Consider the following 21688-nt stretch of genomic DNA (forward strand, 5'->3'; position numbering starts at 1 on the left):
AAGGTATAATATGTTAAAATAATTGCATTTTAAAGGGACCTGGGGTCTTATTAGGTATAGTGAATTGTATTAAGCCAGCATTATGAAGCATACACCTTTATTCCCCTAATTACTGGTATATTAATAATGACCAGGTTGATGATGAATATTCTGACCACCAGCTGGGATCAGGTAATTACATTTGATTATGTAAAGAGTTAGTTGCTATAAGCCTTGAAATATTAAAACTTGGCTAGAATAAATATCACTGAAGAACCTTTGTCTTTTACATGTGTATTCAGCTGCCTGTTCTCTGAGCAATTCTTGGTTCGCTTGCTAATGTTGGGAAGCAAACTGTGAACAGTTATTTTCCAACCCTGTGAATGTTGATAAAAGGATCTTGCATGGCTGTTGGCTTGTCCTGTGAGGGGAGAGCACATTGCTGCATCGCAGCATAGGGATTACAGGCTCTCGTTTAGCTCTGCATTAAAGATGTTGCAAGCTTTTGTAAAACCCAGGGCAGCCCTAGCATTGCTGTGCATTTGCATTTCCCAGCTCTGACAAAGGGCACACACCGCTCAGGCACCAGTGCCTTGCAGGACTGGCCAACTCCATCATCCAAATAACACATTTATCTGACCATTTTAATATTTATTTTGGATAGTCTTACTCTGCAGACAGTCTCGGAGAAGTCTGGAGGCATGTGTGCAAGCTGCATTCTACATGTGTTTTTTATCTTTCAGTTTACCAAATTATTTTTTCCCCAGAATTTTTTCACTTCCTAAATATCCATTGATTTTTCTTTCCCCCTGAAAAGAAACATAACTTTTTTACTTATCTTATTAAACACTGTTATAAAGAATGCTTTATGTCACTGATTATTGGCAGTTTGAACATAATATCATTTTTGCCACACTGTGACAGACCATTTATGCCAGATTGTGGAAAAAATCTTTGCCTGAAGATGGAAAAATCAGCATGTTCAGATTGTAAGGCTCTCTTTAGAAATTACTTGCTACACTTAAAGTCCTCAATTCCAGGCTGAGCATTTCAATTTATCAGTAAATTTGATATTAAGATATTATACTAGAGACACACATTAGTAATTTTTCTATGCTACATTCTTGTACTTTATTTGTTCTCTCTATTGACTCTGCCTTTAAAACAGATGTATTTTAAGAGAAATCTGTGGACACTTCATTTCCTGCTATGCTGCACTGTACATCCATAATGGTATGAAATTATTATGTGGTGGATGCAGTTATTGTATTATCAGGCAGAAGTATGAGAGTTCCCTTTGATTTCCCAAATGCTGATTTTTTTGATTTTTTTTTTTTTTTTTTTGTGTCAGGGAAGAGAAGAGTGGAGAGAGAATCTCTGATTTTCTTTCTTTTTGTCTTCTAAGGTACTTTTATTTAAACCAGTGCAGTTTTCTTACTAATTTTCTCCTTCAGGTGTTTGCTATCAATCTTCTGGGTTAAACTTTGTGCTATTCCATCAGGCAAGTTTTGTAAATGTTGATCAGTGCATGAAATCAGTTCTTAAATGGTTGCAAAATTGCCTTCCTTCAGACTGTTTTGATCACAAGGGCTTTCAAGTGTCAAAGTCATTTGGAGAACTAGATAGATAAAATGCATGAGCACTAAGCTTTTTCTAGGATAGAATAAATAAATGTATTTTCTACTGTGTGCTCTGCCTTTGGTAGTGATTTGTTAAAAGGGAAAAAAAAAAGAAAGGCAATGATATTAAATATTTACAAGAGTGATTTAGTTGTGTAATCTTGTGCTATGCATCCCTGTTAAATAGTGAAATCAGCTACTGCTGAAGTAAATGCCATTAAACTGCTAGTGCTGTGAAGGTCACTGCATATACAATGTCAAAGCAATTTATAGAGAATAATGATTTTTGTCAGCTTTCCAATGTACCAACGTCCCTCCTTTTTGTCTTCCAAAAATAACTGAAAATAAATTTATTTCAGAAATAATTTTGTCTTTGACTCTCCTCCTGTCTGACTGTTTTTGGAGCTTGAAACCTCTTTACAAGTTCTCCTATTGATAAGCTCAGTGGATAAACACTGATTCACTTCTTCCTGGCCTTGAGCTTGTTACAACTCTATTTGCTGTGATTTCCAGTTGGCCATTTCTCAGCAGTTCACTTTAAGAGATACTGAATTATGGCCTCCACTCTTATGAGTGATTGCTTTTCTTCCCTTGTGCTATTTCCAGCCATATCTATCTGTGCATCTCATGAAAACTCTTTTTGTGTGTGTGCGCTGATTGTTTGTCATCAGCAGAGCACATGTAGCATGTTGACAATTCACCAACCTCCTGAACTGCTAAGTGTCTTATAAATACTTGGAGTACATTCCTCCACAGCATCATGCTTAGTGAAGAGGCCTCAGAAGTGAGAGCTGTGTTCCTGGCTCTGCAGCTGACTTTCCCTGTGAATTTTTGGGGCCTTTGTGCCTCTGCAGCAATGGAGTGGGTACAGATGCCCTCCACCACTGCACAAGGAGCTGCTGCATTGACACTCAGAGCGTGTCCTGGAAACAATACACAGCGAGTACAGAGCATTATCATTCAGCTTCACAGCCGTCCAGCAAGAAGGTTAATTATTTGTTTTCCTTGTTTTACAGTTGAATGAGCAGAAGCACAGAGAGATGGAGAGAGCGGGAGGAGAACAGGCAATAAATGCCAGAGTTCTCTTGTCCATTCCTGTTTCTCTAAGCACCAGTGCAATCTATTTTATAAACACCAAAAACCTTGCCTCCTATACCATGGACTTTCCCAATTAGATTCTACTTGCTAAAGCAGTACTCTAAAAAGATTAAAACTGTATTTACCTGTTGGTAAACATGTACATGACCACAGAAATAGCAAGCATATTTTACAAAGGGAAATGACACATATTCTCTGTAAAAACATTCTACAGTAGGAAATAACCTGTCCTAATGCAAAGGTGCCCTGAGTGTGCTGTGTAAGGATTTTGTTGGGAAAGTACATGTGAGCATACAGAGACAACGCAGGTTTCTCTTCAAAGGTGTGGCATTTGAGGGCAAGTGGAAAACAACTAAGGCACTTAAATTGTTCAAGGAGTGGAAATGATTTTTCAGTGAAAGGAAGTGCATCAGCAGTGGAAAGAGGGAATGGAAGCAGAAGGAAGAGTAGTAGAAACATACATACTCTTATCTGGGAGTCCCAGCTAAGTGGTGGAAGAGGAATCTGCTGTGAATACTGGTCTTCTGCACAGAATAAGTTGGGAAGGTATTCCCTACAGATTTTTTGCTGAGTATTAGGCAACTAGGTACTACTATTGGTAGCTTATTTTGGTATTTGATTTTTGTGATGTCTCATTCCACAATGCAGTAGGAGAAGACTCAGGCCTCTGTTTACTGACATAGCTTTTTATGGCCTTCTCCTCCAGGCCCATTAGCAGACCTTTCATCTGTTGTGAAAGAGGCTAGTTCAGCAGGGTGTCTGGAATGGATATGTGTGTGCATGGTTAAATCAGGCCTTGTGATTTCCTTTAGACTGTTTTATCTGGTTCTTTGTCTCTTTTTATGCAAGTCTATGATTAGCATTGAGTTCTTCCCAGAATGCTGGCAATTATCTCACAGGTGAAAGGATTAAGAAAGAGCAGTGGGAATTACACTGGGATTAAATAAGACTGCCTTTTTGGAGTGTGTTTGTGGATGTGGTTTCTTCTTTTTTTTTTTCTCTAAGCAAAGAGAAAGAAGAGAAGCCAGCTCAGCCTTCAGGTCTCTTTAGGGAGGAAAGTAATACCTTTGAATATGGAAAAGTAGCATCTCATCTTGGGAGGAGGTCATGCTGAGAAAGAAAAGGTAGTGTTAAGGCACAAGATTTACAGTCTTCAGTTCAGTTCTTGGTTGCTCTGATTTTGCTTCAGGCTGTTCTGATTGCCCACAGTGAACCTTAGCTTGTCCATGTGTGAAATGGAAGTGGTGATAAGTTTCTTGTCTAATGTTGCATGAAACTAAATTAATTGCTCTGTAAGTGTACTAGGTTTTTGGGTAGTAAGTACAAAAGAAAAGGATTCTGTATTCTTATGCCCCACACTGTGGTCACAAATGATTTCAGATGTTTTGAGTAATTTCTGTCCCTCTGTTACATCTCCCTCTGTGTAAGGGGCAGACACAATGCTGGTATAAAAGGGGGGCCCAGCCCCTTCTTGGGATGAAAAGAGAAACTGCCCCATGGGACTGGCATGCCCAGACTGTAGGGGCAACACAGTTTGCAAGGCTGGGTCATGCTGTACCTTACCTGCAAACTGGCTTGGAGTTTGGCTTGTGCTTTCATAGGGCCTGGCAAGTCACCCCTGATGGGAGCCTGGACTTTGGGCAGTAGCCCTAGGCAAAGAGTTGAGTTCATCTTTAGCTCTCTCATTCACATCTTCTGACTCTGGCACTGCATGGGTTTACAGCAGTGCCTGTAGATCCTGATAGAAACTGTGCTGTGGTGTTGAGAAAGAAACAGTGCTGGAAAACAGGAGATCTTCAACCAGATCAGGTTGCTCTGAGCCTCATTCAACCTGACCTTGAATGTTTCCAGGGGTGGGGCATCCAACACCTTTCTGGGCAACCTGTTCCAGTGTTTCATCACCCTCACTGTGAAAAATTTCTTCCTCAAACTAAACTAAATCTACCCTCCTTTAATTTAAAACTATTACTTCTTGTCCTGTTAATACAGGCCCTACTAAATTGTCTGTCCCTGAGACTAATTATTTGCAGCTTGTTTGAAGGAACATACTTTCCAGGAAAGAAAGGAGTGATGTTCTCTTTGCAACAGGAAGTATGTTCTCTATTTCTACACAGGGTACTTGAAGCCACAGGCAAGTTAATATTGGTGGCGCTGGCTTCCCACCTTGGGGCTGTATCTTACCTCTGAACCTGCTGCTTGCTCTCTTCTGCAGTTTGCAGATTTTGGAAGTCACTGCTGGCTGCTCCCCAAGCAGCAGCCGTGACTGACAGACACCTAACATATTTCATCTTAGTGTGAGATCTTCTGTAGAGATGTGACCCAGGCAGAGACTTTTTTTGTCCTATCCTTGCTACTGCTCTCACTTTGTGTTTTACCACTGTGTGTGCTGCCCCCATTCACTCAAATCTTTCAACTCTGTTCTTAGGGACCGCAGTCACAACAGTGGCTATGACTGTATGGTCTTTACCCTTCTGTGTTACATGTACCAAAAAAGAGCCAGTTAATATTTGTTGTCATGGCTTTTGTGATAAGGATCAGAGATATCCTGACTTTACTCCTTTTATTGTGATTCTCAGTTGGAGCAGATCTGCCCTTCTGTCAGTTGACAGTCAGGCATCACTAAGATGGGGTATAAGTGGAAACGAGGAGATGGTGCCCTGTTAAGTCCACACAAAGAATCTGGGTGGAGTTAATGCATGGGCCTTGCTGAATGCTTTTTTGAGAGCTCTGATATTTTTTTGTTAAACCTTCATGAAATTCATTTAACACTACTCTTTCTCTCTTATAATGCATTTGTTGCCTTTGATTGGAGTCTCTTTGGCTCACCTTGGGGTCAGGAACAGTGAGTTCCTAGAGCTTTGACCATGTAGAATATGAATTTTCAGAAGTTATAAATAAAAGTTTTCCATGATAATTCCAGTATTCTCCTTCAGTAGTTCCATATTGCTGATTGCCTAAGCTTCTGTTCTCTTTTTAGCTGGTGATCATTATTTCTCTTGTATATTTTATTCTACTTTTATTCTTAGTGTGTCAGTTTGCTTTACCTTGTTTGTATTGATGGATAGCTATGATTAAAAAAAATCTATTTTGTTCCAAGTATATTTTTATCAGACTGTCAGTATCTTTTCATCTATGCCAAACACATTTTAAAGTGTCTCCTTATGTTACCCTGCCTGCGTGACTAGATTTGGAGCTGTAGTACAGCTGTTTTGTTTTGTCCCACAACTCTACCACTCAAACCCCAATTCTGCCTTGCTTTGACTTGTCATGCAGTGCTGGGTCCCGCTGGTGCCCTGGTCTAGGGCACTGATGCCATCCCATTGCTCAGGCTCAGCCTTAGGTTAGTGCACATCACTCTGGGCCCTCAGCAAGTACAGGGACAGTTAGCAGTGCTCTAGACTTCAGCAAGTTAAGAGGTAGCAGAGCTAGAAACAAGATACACTGGTAGAGGTGTGAGCAGGAGGTACTGTGTAGTCACTCAGAGCACTTAGTATTTTCCATTTAACAGAAGACAGTGAAGGACAGAGACTACCTGATTTTCCACAGAGATAGGGTAAACTACTAAGGCTGGGAACAGAGCCCAGAGACTCAGATTCCTGTTGGCACAGAGCTATTGAGCTAAGCAAGCTTCAGCTGAACACACTAGGTACAGCAAGTCACATCAAAGACCCATTTAGAAGTTGGTCTAAGCAATGATAATATTCTTAGGCAATGTAGAATTTGCTTCTGTTGCATTTCCCTAGTCTTTCACAGGCATATAATATTAATGAAAAAGTCCCTACTGCATTCGAGACACTGGCTTGCCAGGAAATGGGGAGATGAACTTCATTGTACATAAAGATTTCACTTGGTTAAGAGAGTGCTTTGAAGAAAGGAAGGAAACACTGAAACAACAAGATTGATTTGTGAGTCTCTTATTACAAGATTATCTATCTTTTTATTGAGCAGCATATTTATTACATGGTCAGTCTCCAGTTACAGGCCAGTGATTCCCTAGGTTCAGGTGTTTACCTGGTGATGACTGGGATGCCACATAACCAGCTGTAAACAGAGCCAGTTATTCAATCCACTCCTAAAGAGGTTTGATTGTAGATCCCCAGTTTTCCCAGGGTTTGATGTCCAAGCCAAAGCAGGCAGGGGGCTGTTCTGCTGTCTGGCAGAGCTCTCTGCTGGTGCTGCTGCTGGAAATGGTTAGAAATGTTCATAGGAATTTTCAGCAGGGGCAGTTGGAATAGGGCAGGGAGTCTCAGAGTCTCTAATCCATTCCTAGCACCTCTTATTGTCATGTGTTGGCATGGTAGGCTGCGTAGAGCAGGAAAGTTAAAATTCATCTTCTATCACAAGGCATTGGGGATTCATATTTCCCCCTTTCTAACTCTTTCCCTGCCACCTTTCAGGCATTACTTTAAAGAAAAAGATTTAAGTACACCTTTCCTATTATGATTTCTGGTGTATGAGACCCTGAAGTCCATGAGATACCTTTGTGCTCTATAGGATGGTTATAAAATACATAATATTAGCCAAACCCACAGACAGTGAGATCATCAGTCTTTTGTTCTGTGAGGCTGTTAAACCTTTCTGGATTTTTCTAGAAGTTGTGGTACATCGTGTGTATGCCTTAGTTGTACTACAATTGCATAATGATCATAATATAACCGCTGGTTGTTGTCTGCTTGTGTTTCTTCTGGTCCTTTGTATTACACTCTTAGGAGAATCAAAAACTGTGGAAGCTTTACAACAGTTAGATTCTGTGCATGGCTTAATTTGAATCATTCCCCAAACAAAAAATTAACCAATGAATCAACTTTCAAACTGTTTCTTAAAAGCATTATCAGCCTTTAATAAAATAATGGAAACAATATTAAAAATTATTACTTTGTAACTATAAGGAGTAACAGAACCATGAACAATTATCAGTGGTATTTAATAAAGAAAACTCATAAAGGACATTTGATTACTTTTGGACTCAGTTACAGAATTAGTGGATGAAAAGAAGATAGTGATTGTTTAAACTCCAATGTGTTATTTGACAAAATGCCCTACTTTAAAAAAACCCCCACAATTAAAATTTGGCTTTAACAAGAGTTTTCTAAAATAAATTAGTAATTCAAAATGCAACAGGCGTTTTCATGAACTGAGAAGGCTAGACAAATTGGAAGTTACTGTAATTTCTGTGCTTTTCTTTGTGGTCACAAAGAGGGGAAGAAATGACATATTAATGAAATGTGTAGATTTGAGTAGAATGGGAAGAATTGCAACCATCGGTGTGGATAGGCAACATTTATGCTGTTTTACTAAGTGCCCTGACATCCTTCATAAAGCAGTAGGTGGATAATTCATCTCTAAAGAGACCTGATGAACTGCACCTAGACTAAACTTTTAAGGACCTTAATGCTGTAAGGTGGAGATATGTCAAGCAAATTGTAAGTATTTTTAAAAGGTTGATGATTAAGATTGTGCATGATTTGATTAAGAGGGAGCAGACAAAGGCCTTGTATGTATGCTAGGTCTTCATGCTGAGAACGTGGTAAGATATGAAAGCTATTTCCAAGCACGTATGGAGCATAAATACACAGAAGAAGGAATTATCCTGGGGTTGTTTCAGAGAAATTATGTGGAAAGGTTAGTGTTCAGTTGGTTAAAGGTCTTCTAGGTCCAGTAGCAAGACAGAACATCTTAGCAATGAGCACTACAGCAACAGCTTATAGAGTATTTTAGCAAGTGAAAAGATGCAAGCCACTGACTTTTGACAATTTTACTGAACATAAGCCATTCTAGGGAATCTTTCTCTTCCACACCTAGTGAAAATGAGATGGCAACTTAGAGGACGATAACTTAATTTTTTTTCCCTTCTCCAAAGCTCAGCTGTATCACAATATAGATATATTGATCTCCCTCATCTTCCAGAGGTTCTTCATCTGCTCCATGTTGAAATCCTGTGTGTGTTGCTCTAGGTGACATCTGTATCTCTAAGGGAGCAATAAGCTGTTTTTGTATCAGCTAGCAATTAAAAAATAGCCCACCAAATGCAAACAAAATGCTTTCATAAAGGAAACTGGATGGTTTGCCATAACTACATTAGTGCTAATGCACTACCAGGTCTTTTTTTTCTTTTTCTGTATGTTAATTTTGTTCTTCAGTCACTCCATCTCTTCTAGCTTAATTACCCTCCCCAGACTAGAGACTGCTGCTGCCTTTTGGCTTCATTACCAGCTTTCATTTTCATTAAGAACTTTGTGCTAATGGACTGTTATAAAACAGAGTCATCACTGGCAGGTGTTGCCAAACGACTCTCAGCATGATGGCATTTCTGTGCAGTGGAGCAAACAGTCTGGACATTGGATTCATGGAGCATCCAAGGGCTTGCAATGGCAGGCGAAGAGAGGTAAGTTTGGTGGATCAGTACAAATAAGCTCTTAAATATTTACAATGATAAAAAGGAACAATGATTGGAAAAGAGCATTATGACCAAGTGATCTTGTTCTGAGACCACCAAAAGTTCCAGCAGCTCCTCTGGTTGCAAATATCACGGAACTGCTTTCCAAAGAGCTCTCTAGTAGTCACAAAAAAACTAATCCTTATATTCCTCCGGTTTAGAAAGGAATGAATATCTGAAAGCCACCTCACTGATGAAGTGAAATCATATATCAGAATAAACTTTGTGGCTCATGTCATCCAACATTACTAATGGGAATGCATATTTCTGCTGTAGTGATAGCGGTCATAGCTGCCTTTGTGTGCCTTCTGACCTGTTCAGTGGTTGTTACCAACACTCATAAGGAAAAAGGACTTCCTGTATTGTCCTTCAAGAAGCTGATTATTCCAGTCAAATAACTAGAGATGTGTCCCAGACTAAATCTTATCAGGTTTTGTCTCTTAAGAGGGGAATAAGAGTGATTTACCACTGATAAACTGTAATAAAAAAAAAAATCATAATTCTGAGTTGATCTGAAGTCTGTTAACTTTTGTTATTGTTTCCAGAACACCATAAAAGCTGCCTAGGTAAGTACTGAGCAGGGGGACATGATGGGTCCACTTGTAAATAAGCAAATGGTATGTATTGCATATTCTTTGCTGGCCACTTTTGGATTTGATTATGCCTACAATTTGTCCTTTTCATTCTTACCAAATGCAAGCTTCACATCAGCCAAGTGGTCTATGCATGCTAAAAACACAGACAGCATGGCATCACTTGCCTAGAAAAGTGATTTTTCTTCTATTGGGTTTTTTTGTCTGTTCTCAAGACACTGCTCCTCTGCAATAAGGTCTTTTTTTGCAGATGGATTTATCTCACAGAGTAGTCAAAGAACTCTTGATCTGACTGGCTGCAGGATATGCATTTTAGCTGAGTGTAAGGTGTGCTTTCCTCTAGTTCTTGACCTTTTGGCAGTCCTTGGGACACTTATGATACAAAATGGCTTTTCACAGGCTAGTGCAGTTAGTCTGCAGCTGTTTCTAGAAGAGAGTAGTGTCCATAGTGACATGTGATACACAGCCAAATGCAGTTGCTCTTTCTTAAGCAGAATTTTTAATGATTGCATGGCAGATACGATTTTTCTTATTGCTTACAATGCTACTGTCTCCTTATAATTCATTCTCTCCTTTAGTGGATGATCTCAGACAAAAATTTTCAGACCAAAGGAAAATGTGTTCCACTGGGGGACTTGGATCATAAGGCTGAGGAAGAAGGCTTTCTGGAGTGTGCAGGGAGGCTTGAAGAATGGTTTTAGTAGAGAGGGGTTTTGCAGCACAATGTGGGAGTATACTGACAGGAGTAACCAAAGAACCAGATCTTAGACACTGTGGAAGGACAGACCTTTTTTCCAGGGATGCTGCTGGGAGTGTGCATGGTGTACTGCAACTCAGAAGATTATGAGACTGCATGTTCAAAGTGTGGGGCAGGAGGAAGAAAAGGCCACCAGTAAAGGCAGGGCAGGTAACTTGAAACTTTTATTTTCCCTATTCTGTCCTGTGTCCTTGCTTTTAATTGTGTCCATCCCAAAAATATATTTGGCTTAATTTTGAGTAAAGTATTTGTGGTGCTGCACCCACATACACAAGCATGGACTGATGTACCTTTAAGCTCTGATCACATCAGGATCCCATAACTTTAAGGAAACTTTCATAGTGACTACAGGGTGTACATGCTGGCACTCAAGCACCATTGCTGCAGGTGAGAATATTTGACTTGAGGCTCTGCTGGTCTTGTATGACTCTTGCTCTTTGCAGCAGTGAATAATGCTAGAAAATTTCTGGACACCCAAGTTCCCCTGTGGAGGTACAACTACTGGACTTCCTTTAGCTTTTAATCCTGTCTGAGAGAGGGTTTATTAGTAATAATAAAACAAGACATCATTAATGCTGCGTTGTCATTTTCTAGGCTTAAGGGGTTGCAGCTGAAGTTTCATTTTGCATCTTTTATAAGAGCAAATCTCATATGAAATTTCAATGTTTTAGGGTAAGGGGAAATTGCTCCTGGTTTGATAGGATAATGTAAATAGGTATAAATCTTTCTCTCCTTTCCTCTGGTAATTCTGTCTAGGTCACACTGTAGAGCTTTTCCAGTACATGCTTAACTGTGACCCTGTGTTTCTTCTGTGTCTTTTCTTGTACTTACATAGATGTTGTGTATATCTGGAGGATTCCACTTGTAAGTGATCAAAGTTAAACCTGTGCAGAAACTGGAGCTCAAATCGCTTCAAAGTGGATTAGGCTAAATAATGAGAATACATCACTGGAGAATAATCTTATAGTGAATAGCAGGCAGTTTGGGGCAGAACATAAGTTGTTGTAACCTGATAAGACACAGGGAAAGGTGTTAAAGAGCGTTCTAATGATGAATATAATTTTTTAATACTGTTGCATTTATGTTCTGTGTTTTTTCCTTTTTTTTTTTTTTTTTTTTTCTTCTGTCAGGCTCTGTAGTGCTAGGAAGAATTTTGTGCTAGGAAGTTTCTCAGTACAGTTCAGTCTGTTCTCCTGATCATGGCTCTTCTATTATGTTTCTGTTGGAGTAGTAGAAAAGTGAGAGGCTGCTACTCCTTACTCTCCCAATGGCACTTCCAATCTGTAAGTCAGATTTCTTTTTCAGTATTGGCTGTGTTCCCACAATTACTGTGTGGGCTAGGGAATGATTAGTGTCTTGTCTTACAAGGGGAAGAGGAGGAAGAGGGTCCCGTAGGGAATTAGTAGCAGAGGAGGGTATAAATCTAAGATATTCTTGACTATTTTTGGGCATTAATACCATACATACTCTAAACATGAAATTTAAGTATTCATCAAGAATGGGGTAGAGTTTTGTCTGATAAATTTTAAAAAGCCCTATGGTAGGCAGAGCCATTATCTTCCTCCAGAAGGTGATTTACTTGTTATTGCTGAGCTGTGACTCAGGCCTTTCCTTCTGAAGGGATAAATCATTCCTCACAGAGTAAATGTCACACAGAGATGTATCGGTGACTGCAGAAAAAGTTGCCCTTTAACAGCTTCCTGGTAACATTTCCCTTGCAGTGCTTGGGTAAATGCAATGATAAAATAAAGGGAGCATCTCTCCCCTTCTTCTGTCCTTCTTCATCACAGTCTGTCAGTCCCACCTTGGGGCTGTAGCATCTTAAAGGGAATGACTCAGACCATTGGTAGAGCAGATAATGCCAAGCCAAAAGCAGACAGGGCATGTATAAATCTCAGGTCTTGGGACAGGAGCCGACTGGGGCCTCCTGTGTAATCACAGAGGCCACACTCTGTGGTGGGGTACATCAAGACCACTGTCTTGGAGTTTGGGAGACTAAGACTAATCAATATCAAAGATGAATCTTCTTGATAAATGAATGTTGTAGGAAGCAGGTAGTTCAGAGAAGGTTGGAAGGTCAGAAGGTAGAAGGCCACAAGTACTGATGAACCTTAAGTTTAGGTTTATGGTTGTGACAGAGACATTATCTCTTAAAAAAAGATGGAATTATTTATTATTAATCAAAAGAGGTGTGGACAGAGGTCAAGGGAGGTTATTCTTTCCCTCTGTTCAGCTCTGATGACACCCCACCTGGAGAACTGCATCCAGTTCCTGGGTCCCGAACACAATAAGGACAGGGACCTGTTGAAGCGAGTCCAGAGGAGGCCACTGAGATGTTTAGAGGGATGAAGCACCTTTCCTTTTAAGAAATTCTGAGAGAATTGGAATGGTTGAGCATGGAGAGGACAAGGCTAATTCCAGCTTTCTAATACCTGAAGGGAGCCTACAAGAAAGATGGAGAGGGACTTTCTTACAAGGACATGTAGTGATAGGATAAGGGAGAGTGGTTTTAAACGGAGTAGGTTTAGGTTCGATATTAGGAAAAAAATTCTTTACTCTGAGGATGGTGAGGCACTGGAACAGTGGTTGCCCAGAGAAATGGTGGATGCCCCCTCTATGGAAATGTTCAAAGCTGGGTTGGATGGGTTTTGGAGCAACCTGGTCTATTGGAAGGTGTCCTTGTCCATTGCAGAGAGGTTGAACTAAATGATCTTTAAGGTCCCTTCCAACCTAAGCCATTCAGTGATTCTTTGATGTACCTTCCTCATCACTGTAATAATTCCTGATTTTGTAATAGCAGCAGATTTATATGAAAAGATCAGTTTAGGCTGGGGAGTTGAAAATTATATCTTTACATTTTTTTATGTAGGTCATGAAAAAATGTAAAGATATAATTATATGAACTATATGAATATAGTTACCTTAGCTGGCAATGACTGACTACTCTTTTCTTCTGACAGCAAAATTAAGTGGTGGATTTCAGTCTTGCTGTGAATAGGAAGGGATAGGTGGTATCATTAAGGTCCTTGCCTCCTTGCCTGTGGTTACTTCAAAGGGGCTCAGGCACTGCATGGCTGACTATTTCTCCTTAATTTCTTTAGATCTCCAAGAAAGCAAGTGTAGGACTAGTAAATACAGGCTAGTTCCAGCTTGAGGATGCCATCTCTGTTTTTTTTCTCTGAAATCTGCAAAAATAAGCAACTAAAGGCTTAATATTAAGAATGAGCATCTGTAGTTGAGTTGTGCAAATATGTGGACAGGTACTATGGCGACAGACATTGCTGCAGAACTCCAGAGTTCATCTGTACAGAGGCCTTGATTTATCTTTCAAGGAGCAGACCAAAACTGGATCACACGAAGCTTTAGAGTAATGCAGGTAAGTTAAGGCCAAATATGGTGGAGCATATTAATATGCTTAGTGAGATTGATCATCACTGGGATTCTGCAGGGAGAAGGGGGAATGGAGGAGAATTCAGAGCTGTGAGAAAATGCTGCTGAATTACTGTCCAAAGAAGAATGTCTTTCTTGATTTACTGATAAGAGGTACAAGTCTTCCCATGGATGAGTACTGCCACACAACTCTTGAGATAAAAAAAGTGTTGTAATAGAATTGAAAGTAGTCATATGAGTATATTGTCTGACTGCACATCAATTTCCAAAAACTGAACAAATTTCAAATTGTGATATTAAACACATTTCTTAACAGCAAATGGAATGTACAGCCAAAATGCTGCAGGCATAGCAGCTGGAACAATTACTTGGATCTGGAAATGTTTTAAATTGGACCATGCCCCAAAGTACCACTTTTAAACACTGCAAGACCAACCCTACAAGAACTGGAAGAATGGACCTTGACACTGTCCCTACAAAATATTCTTTCCTTAGATCTAAATGGTGTCTTCTAGTTTTGTGCAGGTCTAGCGATTTCAGCAGGTAACTTCTAGAATTGAATATTACACCTTGTATTTTCAGAATTTCTCAAAGTTTTGATACAGGGACTCATAGAGATCAGTGAAAGAGAACAGTGAGCAATTTTTCTCAGGAACTTTGAATAATAGCTCTTTAAGGTCATGTTATTGCTGCAGTATTTCCAAAGTTCAAAATTTCTCTCATCTTTAAAATGCTTCATGATGTTCCAGCTGAATTAGTAGGCCTATTAGAGGCCTATATCTTTCTGTTTCCTCTGCTGAGGTAGTTTAGTTTTTCCCTTTCTCTTTTTCCAGAGCTGGAACTACTGGCATAAGAGTGTTTCCCCGATTACCATGAATGGTTGGAACAGCCCTAAGTGTTTCAACGTCCTATTTCCTTACTCTTCGGCTGTTGTATTTTATTGCTCAAAATTTGAAGAAAAGTACATGCGGTGTAAAAGAGAGGACAGAAAGTTTTGTTGCATTTGTAGAATGTTAGACACAGTCTCCTTTTCTTGCTCTCATTGGTAAGAATCCAGGAAAAAACCAGAACCATTTAATAAACAAGCTAGGTACTAAACTTAGTTTGTAAAGAGAAATGTGAATCAGGAGTTAAGGATCTGTGAAAGCACCTCATCCAGTTCCCTGCTGGTGCTTTGTATGGCATGAAGTTAAAATAGGAGTGTCCTTATGATACATTTTCTGCTGGTGTATGCACCATGCGAAGAAAAAATGCTTCAGTGTGTGTGCATTTGTGTGGGCAGCTGGCTCATTTGTTTCTTAGGTATTCATTGGAGATTGCTGTCATTGTTCCTCATTTTATTAGCTTTTGCCAAGTACTTCCACTTTTACTAAGGACTGCAGGGTTTATGGCAGCAATATTTCTCAGCGTCAGAGATAAAATATCAGGCTAATCACAGACTCTCTGGTAATATAAGTTGCAAAGGAGACGCAGTCTTGATTTGAAGAAGTCCTGCATGGGAGTGTTAAGTCTCCTGTTGGATAAGCAGCAGAATTTGGTACACTTCATGTTCTCTAGGAAGGTAAATAATTTGTCTTAAATGATGAGGCAGATAGGGGAGAGGTCTAATATCAGTTATTATTTTTCTTCCTAAACAGTAACTCAGGCTCTCTCATATTTAGGCTTTCAACTTAAGAGGAGCTAAGAACCCTGAACTCCACTGGTGTCAGAGTTTGAGGTGTTTGGTCTTCTATTGAATGAAACCCCTGCAAACAAATGCTTTCCAAACAGACTTTTTCCCCATGCAAGGGGGAGGTAGGGAAAGGAAACAAAGACAAAACTGTTCTCCCTACTCCACTTCCTTTCCCTTTTTGTTATTTCTAATTTTTTTCCCCAAGATTAAGAAAATCTCCTCCCTTTGGCTTCATGTGGAGCATGATGTCCCGAAGTGAAGAAGGTAAAGGGATGGTAATATATTTGTTTATCTGTGAGAAAAGACATTGATTCTACCCTAAAGTAAGGCATGTCCCCAGTGTTGGAGCTAGGCTGCTGGAAAAATTCTCTTTGGAGGAACAGAGGTCTAGGTTCATTTCTGCTAGGACACCTGAGTGTCACATCCAACTCTGTCTCAGTTATTCCAAGGTCTTACAACTTGATTATTCTGAAGACTTGAGTAGGATAACATATATATCTTTGGGATAACATATAAATACATAGCATACAGTATCTAGCATGTGCTCTGTACATATGCGTATTCTGGGACACTTGAAGAGCTGCTGTCAGACACTGTTAGGATGAAATTAGTGTAGAACCTCAAGTCTCATATTCCAGGAAAAACAGTGCCTGAACATGCAAAAAATAACGGATATAGTATCTTTTGGCAGCATAGAAGTAATTACAACCTAATGGGCTGGTCACCTTCATTTAGAAACACTGCTGAGTTTGAGAGGGAGAAGAAGGGGAAAATTCGTTGCAGAAGGCAGTCTAAAGAGCAGTGGGCCTCATTTTGGCAGGAGCACGGGCTCTGAGTTTTTAGAACATTACAACAATAATGAAATTAGGTCACAGATTCGACTAATTCAGCCCTGGTCAGCTTCTCCACTTCTAGTAACAATTAAAAGCTTATCTCTTCCTTTCTCATACATTAAATTAATCAGCCATGAGCTAAAAGTAATACAGTGCTTTGGCTTACGACCCACCACATTTTCCTTGTAGCTTGCACCTCTCCTTCTTCAGTACATGTGCAGAGCACCAAGAATATCTGTAGCAAAAGCCAGTATAGTGTTTCTGAACAAATGTAATAGTATAGTATAGTACTCAATCGAGCCATTTTGGTGAGAGGTCACTAGAGGAGGGGGGATGTTTTGGTACAATATTCAACTAGGGAAATTCTAATGGTGTGTGTTTCAGCAGCACTTATGTGTTAAGCTTGGTGCTATCCATCTGCTCCGTAAGAGACAATCCTTGAGCTAAAAAATGTAAACCCACAGAGCAAATCGGCGTTAGAGGAGAAAGACACGTCATTAAGAGATACAGAAAAAGAAAGGACCTGTCTGTCCCAGTGTATATCCCAACCACTTGTTAACCTTGTGTCAGAATCACTGAAAAAACATCTGCTGAAGTCAAATAGATTTGAGGGTAAATGTGTCTAAGATTTTCTAGAGCATAGCTGTATGTTCTGGTAGAGGCAAGCATTTTGCCACACACTTCCTGATCTAAGTCATCCAGATGTGAGGATTTTCTTCAGGGTTAGTAGAACTCGACACTTGATGGTCATGGGTTTAATTTGACTTTTGTTAGTGTAGCACCACACCTAAGATAAGGTGACCACACTGGTTCTTTGCAGAACTAGCTCACATCTAGCCAGCTTGCAACTTAGGGTTGCCTCTTGATGACCAAGTAAATGTGTCCTCAGTTCCTATAAGCTTTGTTCCCCTTTGTGAGGCTGAACACACCGTTTGAGAGTAGCTAGATGTAGATGTTAAATCAAGACTTGCAAGAGTAATAGTACCAGATCTATAACTTTCTGTATAGCTTTGGGCATGCCTTACAACCCGCCCTCTTGATTTTTTTGCATTTTTGGTATATGAAGTTGAACTGATACATGCACTCTGGGATGCTTTGAGGATTATTTGTTTGCAAAACCCACTATGCAGAGCTATGAAGATCTGTACGTAAAGAAGAACAGTTAGTCAATTGTTTTCTTGGTGAAGCACCTTGGTCCTTCAAAATACTGACATGTTTTGAAGCATCTTGTTAGTTTTAAATTACAATATTTGTTATTCTTTGTCATCTTTTTCCTAAAGAAAGGCTTTCACTAGAAATTCAGGGTGTGAAGTGTTGCAATTAAGATGTATGAAAATATTGTTTGACATCCAAGCCTGGAAGCTGCAGGTCAAATCACAGACCTTCTGCAAGGGATAAGTGTGGGACTCAAAAGTAAAGCCAAAAGAGGCTATGTTGAAAAAGGCCCAGTATTTTATTTACTATGTCTTTACACAGCAGATTTCTGCCGCATATCTGAGTCAAGCTTGAATTTTCCTTGCTGCAGGACACAGCCTCTCCTTACTCTTAGTCTATCTCATTTAAAAAATGCTTTTGGGAAGTCTTCAGACTATATACACTCCTATACATCTAAGGGAAAAAACCTACTATAACTTTGAATGCTACAAAATTAATGACAAAGATAAAAAAATGTACTACTAGTTAGTCTTGAAGTGTACAACCCAGGAGTGTGGGTTAGGGAAGATTACCCAGCTTTGTCTGCCTTTGTGATATTGTCCTTTCAATTTTTGTGCCTTAAAACTGCTATGAAGATGTAGTTTTGCTTAGTGCTTTTTCCTGATTGGAAAGAACATTACTACCTCCTTCAACAGTACATTGCTATTTGTACTCCCAGGCCAAGGAATCAGTGACTTACATCTGTGAAATACGGAGTTAGGCTGATGGAAATGCTGTTAGAATGAGAGGAAACTTGGCCTTTGAGTCTTCCAGGGGAGAAAAGGTGGGGAAAAAAAAGCTTCTTTTCCATGTTTAACACATACAGGTCTCTTGGAAGTACTTGCTGAAGTGTTGATTTGTAAGCAATGGACTGAATTAGATTTGAGGATAAAAGACATTTGAAACGCTGAATGCAGGATAGAGTCAACCGTGGCTGGAGGGTGTCAGCTGAGGTTGGGCACAAACCCACACATGTTACAGGTACCCTGGCTCCCATCATTGGGCAAGAACAAGGACTCTGCTGGTAGGCAGGGGTGATGGATGGCCCCAGGGAGTACATGTAACAGAAGTAGTTATGTGATATAGGGTGCACACTGCAAGCAATTACAATTTGAATAAGTTATCAGTGGAAGGAGCTAGGGGACTGGAAAGCAGCTTTATTAACCCCCTGAAGCTATGTTCACAGCGTTTTAAAAAGTTTATGTATTGCTGTGAATTGCAATCATGGTGACAAATGCCAGTGCCCAGAGAGTTTGTGATCACAGCCTCTTTAGCAGGTAGTGCTTTACCAGAACAATTCAGAGCAGCAATCCACATATATTCAAAATAAAATGAATGAGGAAGAGGAAGTGTAAGACCCTGGACAAGGACAAACATTGTAATAAATCCTGCCTCAGGTTTTGTTACTGTGTTCTTTGGCTTTGCTGTCTCATGAAACAAACATTCCTGGTGCTATCTATCCTTGTTTGGGATATGATATAGTCATATAATTCTAACTAAGCTGAATGAACAGGGGAGAAAATCTGGGGGAAAAGATTACTGACAAAATACTGGTCCAAATCAGGGTTACATATTCAGGAGAAGCAACAGGGAAACACCAACCAGTAAGTAAAACAGCAATGATGGTGGTGCACGACCTTTGTGCCTCCAGGTTTTAAAACACCTTGGTTGGAGGGGTCACAAGACTGCCTTGTGTATTTTGATCTAGCAGCTCATAGCTGCCCAATTTGGGGGGTCTGTTGATTATGGTTCGACCCAGGAGCAATGCCCTCTCTTTTCATCTGCACCTCCTTTGGTGTATCACTTGCTGCAGCTTGTGAAAGGGCAGCAGAGTGACACATGCATTATTGATATCTCCCAGGGTTCTCTATTGTAAGAAGTCCATAGCAAGGCTAAAGTAGAGCTTATCAAAACATTCAGCAAAATATATTTTTGACAAATTTCTTTAATGAAATTTAGTTTCTCTCAAGGGGATGTGAGCAAAACAGAAAAAAATTTCTAATTTTACATGTCTAAATTCAAATGCTTACTTTTATTTTTCTAGTAGCAGCCTCAAAAAGCCACTTGATACATTTCAGTGATGAAAAAATTCTCTGAAGTTTTGATCTTTCTCAAAATCTCAAACAATAAAATAAAGGCAGAAAAGTCAATGTCTTTATAATGAGATCATACTCTAAAATAGCTGAATCTGCCCTGATGATTTAGTAGGATCATAGAATAGCCCAGGCTGGAAGGGATCTTGAAAGATCATCTGATCTTTGTTAGACTTTTTCCTTCCCCAAGTTTACTCAAAATTAATGTCCACTGCCAGAGCTAAATGTACCATGACTGGTGGTTGGATATTTCAAAGGAAGCCCTTTTTACTTTTAATCTTTGAAAATCCAGTGATATTTTTTCTGGAAGTCTTGGAGTTTTCACCCCAGAGTCTTAATTCCCAACTCAGGTGATTCAATTCCATTTCTGCATTTCCCCCGCTGCTTGAATTGATTACAGTTCAGTCTGTATGTCTGTCTTAGATAATCTGCAGAGTGCATTTAAGCAGCCTCTATACTGTAGGAAAGGTAGCTGCCTATCTGGGATGGGAACAGTGTGTTAATAGTTTTTAAGTAAAATGCTTGGAGATCCCTGGCATGGAAGTTGATAGGTAAACACAGTTCTGTGTAATTATTGCTTAGTAGCAAAACTTTATCAAGTTTATCTAAGTTTAGACTTATATAATCTCAAGATTTGTTTATCTCTGTTTCCTCAGTTTCCTGAATCTCTTTTTCTCTCTTTGGCATCTTAAGTAGTTATACTCGCATTTGAGAACCTCAAATGATACATTATTTGATTTGTAAAATAATATACTTACATTTATTTGGAATGTGGTTTCTTTTTCTTGCTAAGGGGAGGCAGTAAAGAAGTAACTCCTTTATCTTCCTTCTTTTCCTTTCCCAGTCAGCTCCCAGGAGTCACTGCACAAAGTGTGCCTGGGGGAGACACGGGCCTGTTTCCATACCAGCACAGGAAGATTTTTCTCTGTGATAATTTCTATCTTGGTGTGGACAGACTGTATCTGAATTTATCCTTCTGTAAAAGAGATATGGCAACAGCTACCTTATGGGTATTTTTATATTTGTTATCATATATTGTTTTCACAGCACTGCGACTGTTTAACCTGCTTTTCTTAAAATTAGAAAATACAATCACTGATTTGAAACATACAGATCTGCTGATATGACTTACAGAAAAGATGCATTTGTTTTCAATGACATTAGCAGTATGTAAAGCCTCATTTTCCCCATTTATGATGAAACTGGTGTGGGTTTCTGAGGGACTCGGGCGCTGCTGGCGCGGTGCCTGTGGGGCTCGCTCGGCGCGGAGGCCGCGGCCGCCGGCCCGCGGGGACAGCGCTGCTGTGAGGCAGCATGGGCAGCGCAGCACGGCGTGCCAGGCCCTCGGCGTGTGACACTAGCTGAGGAAACACTGAGCAACACGGCTTGCCTGAAAATGGCTTCTAAGGCCTCTGAGACTCGGGAGCCCAGGGAAGGGCAGGGAGGCTGCTCGTCTGGCGGCGACACCTCCCGAGCAAGCCGGCTCAGGTCCCGGAGCAGCGAGGAGGAGGTGCCGTAATTGGGCCGGCTTTGGGGGCGGTCAGCGTGCAGAGGGCGAACCCGCGGCCCATGCATTAAGTGGGAACAAGTTCATTTGGATTAAAAAAGTGTTAATGAGCACTTTGAAGCACTGAGAGCCTATGAAGGACCGCCTGCGTGGAATGAGCATTTACCATATGGTGCCTTTGGAAGCGAATACTGATTCTCATTATTTTAAACAATTACAAACATTGCAGGTGTTTTGTAATAATATCTATTGTCTAATTAGAACACTCTGAAAACTGGCTTGTTCTGCCTGCTAACAAATATTGATTTGAACAGCTGAGTTTGTCTTATATGAGTGATGTGATTGTGCTCGCTGCCATCTTGTAGTCTCTTTTGCTGAGTAATTAATCCGGGAAGAAGAGACTGGAACTGAGTGAGTCGATGTCCTGATTCACCTCGAGGTGTGAGTAGCCCTGCGAGCAGGACCTGCAACTTGTGCCAGAATTTTTTGTTGCATGATATACTTAGGAAATTTTTCT

At 40.1% G+C, this 21688-nt stretch overlaps 1 protein-coding gene across 4 annotated transcripts in view; it reads left to right on the plus strand.

Moving 5' to 3' along the window:
* NRXN3 (neurexin 3) overlaps positions 1-21688 on the plus strand; it is a 907297-nt gene that overhangs the window by 51978 nt on the left and 833631 nt on the right. The window contains exon 1 of one of the 4 annotated variants that reach the window (XM_059850083.1): positions 20941-21174. The exons of the other annotated variants lie outside the window; for them this stretch is intronic. The gene's annotated coding sequence lies outside the window, so the exon portion shown is untranslated. Of the gene's footprint in view, positions 1-20940; positions 21175-21688 lie in introns of those variants that run through there. 4 annotated transcript variants of the gene reach the window in all.

The sequence above is a fragment of the Haemorhous mexicanus genome, chromosome 6 (genome assembly GCF_027477595.1).
Source record: "Haemorhous mexicanus isolate bHaeMex1 chromosome 6, bHaeMex1.pri, whole genome shotgun sequence".
In the NCBI taxonomy this organism is placed as follows: Eukaryota; Metazoa; Chordata; class Aves; order Passeriformes; family Fringillidae; genus Haemorhous; species Haemorhous mexicanus.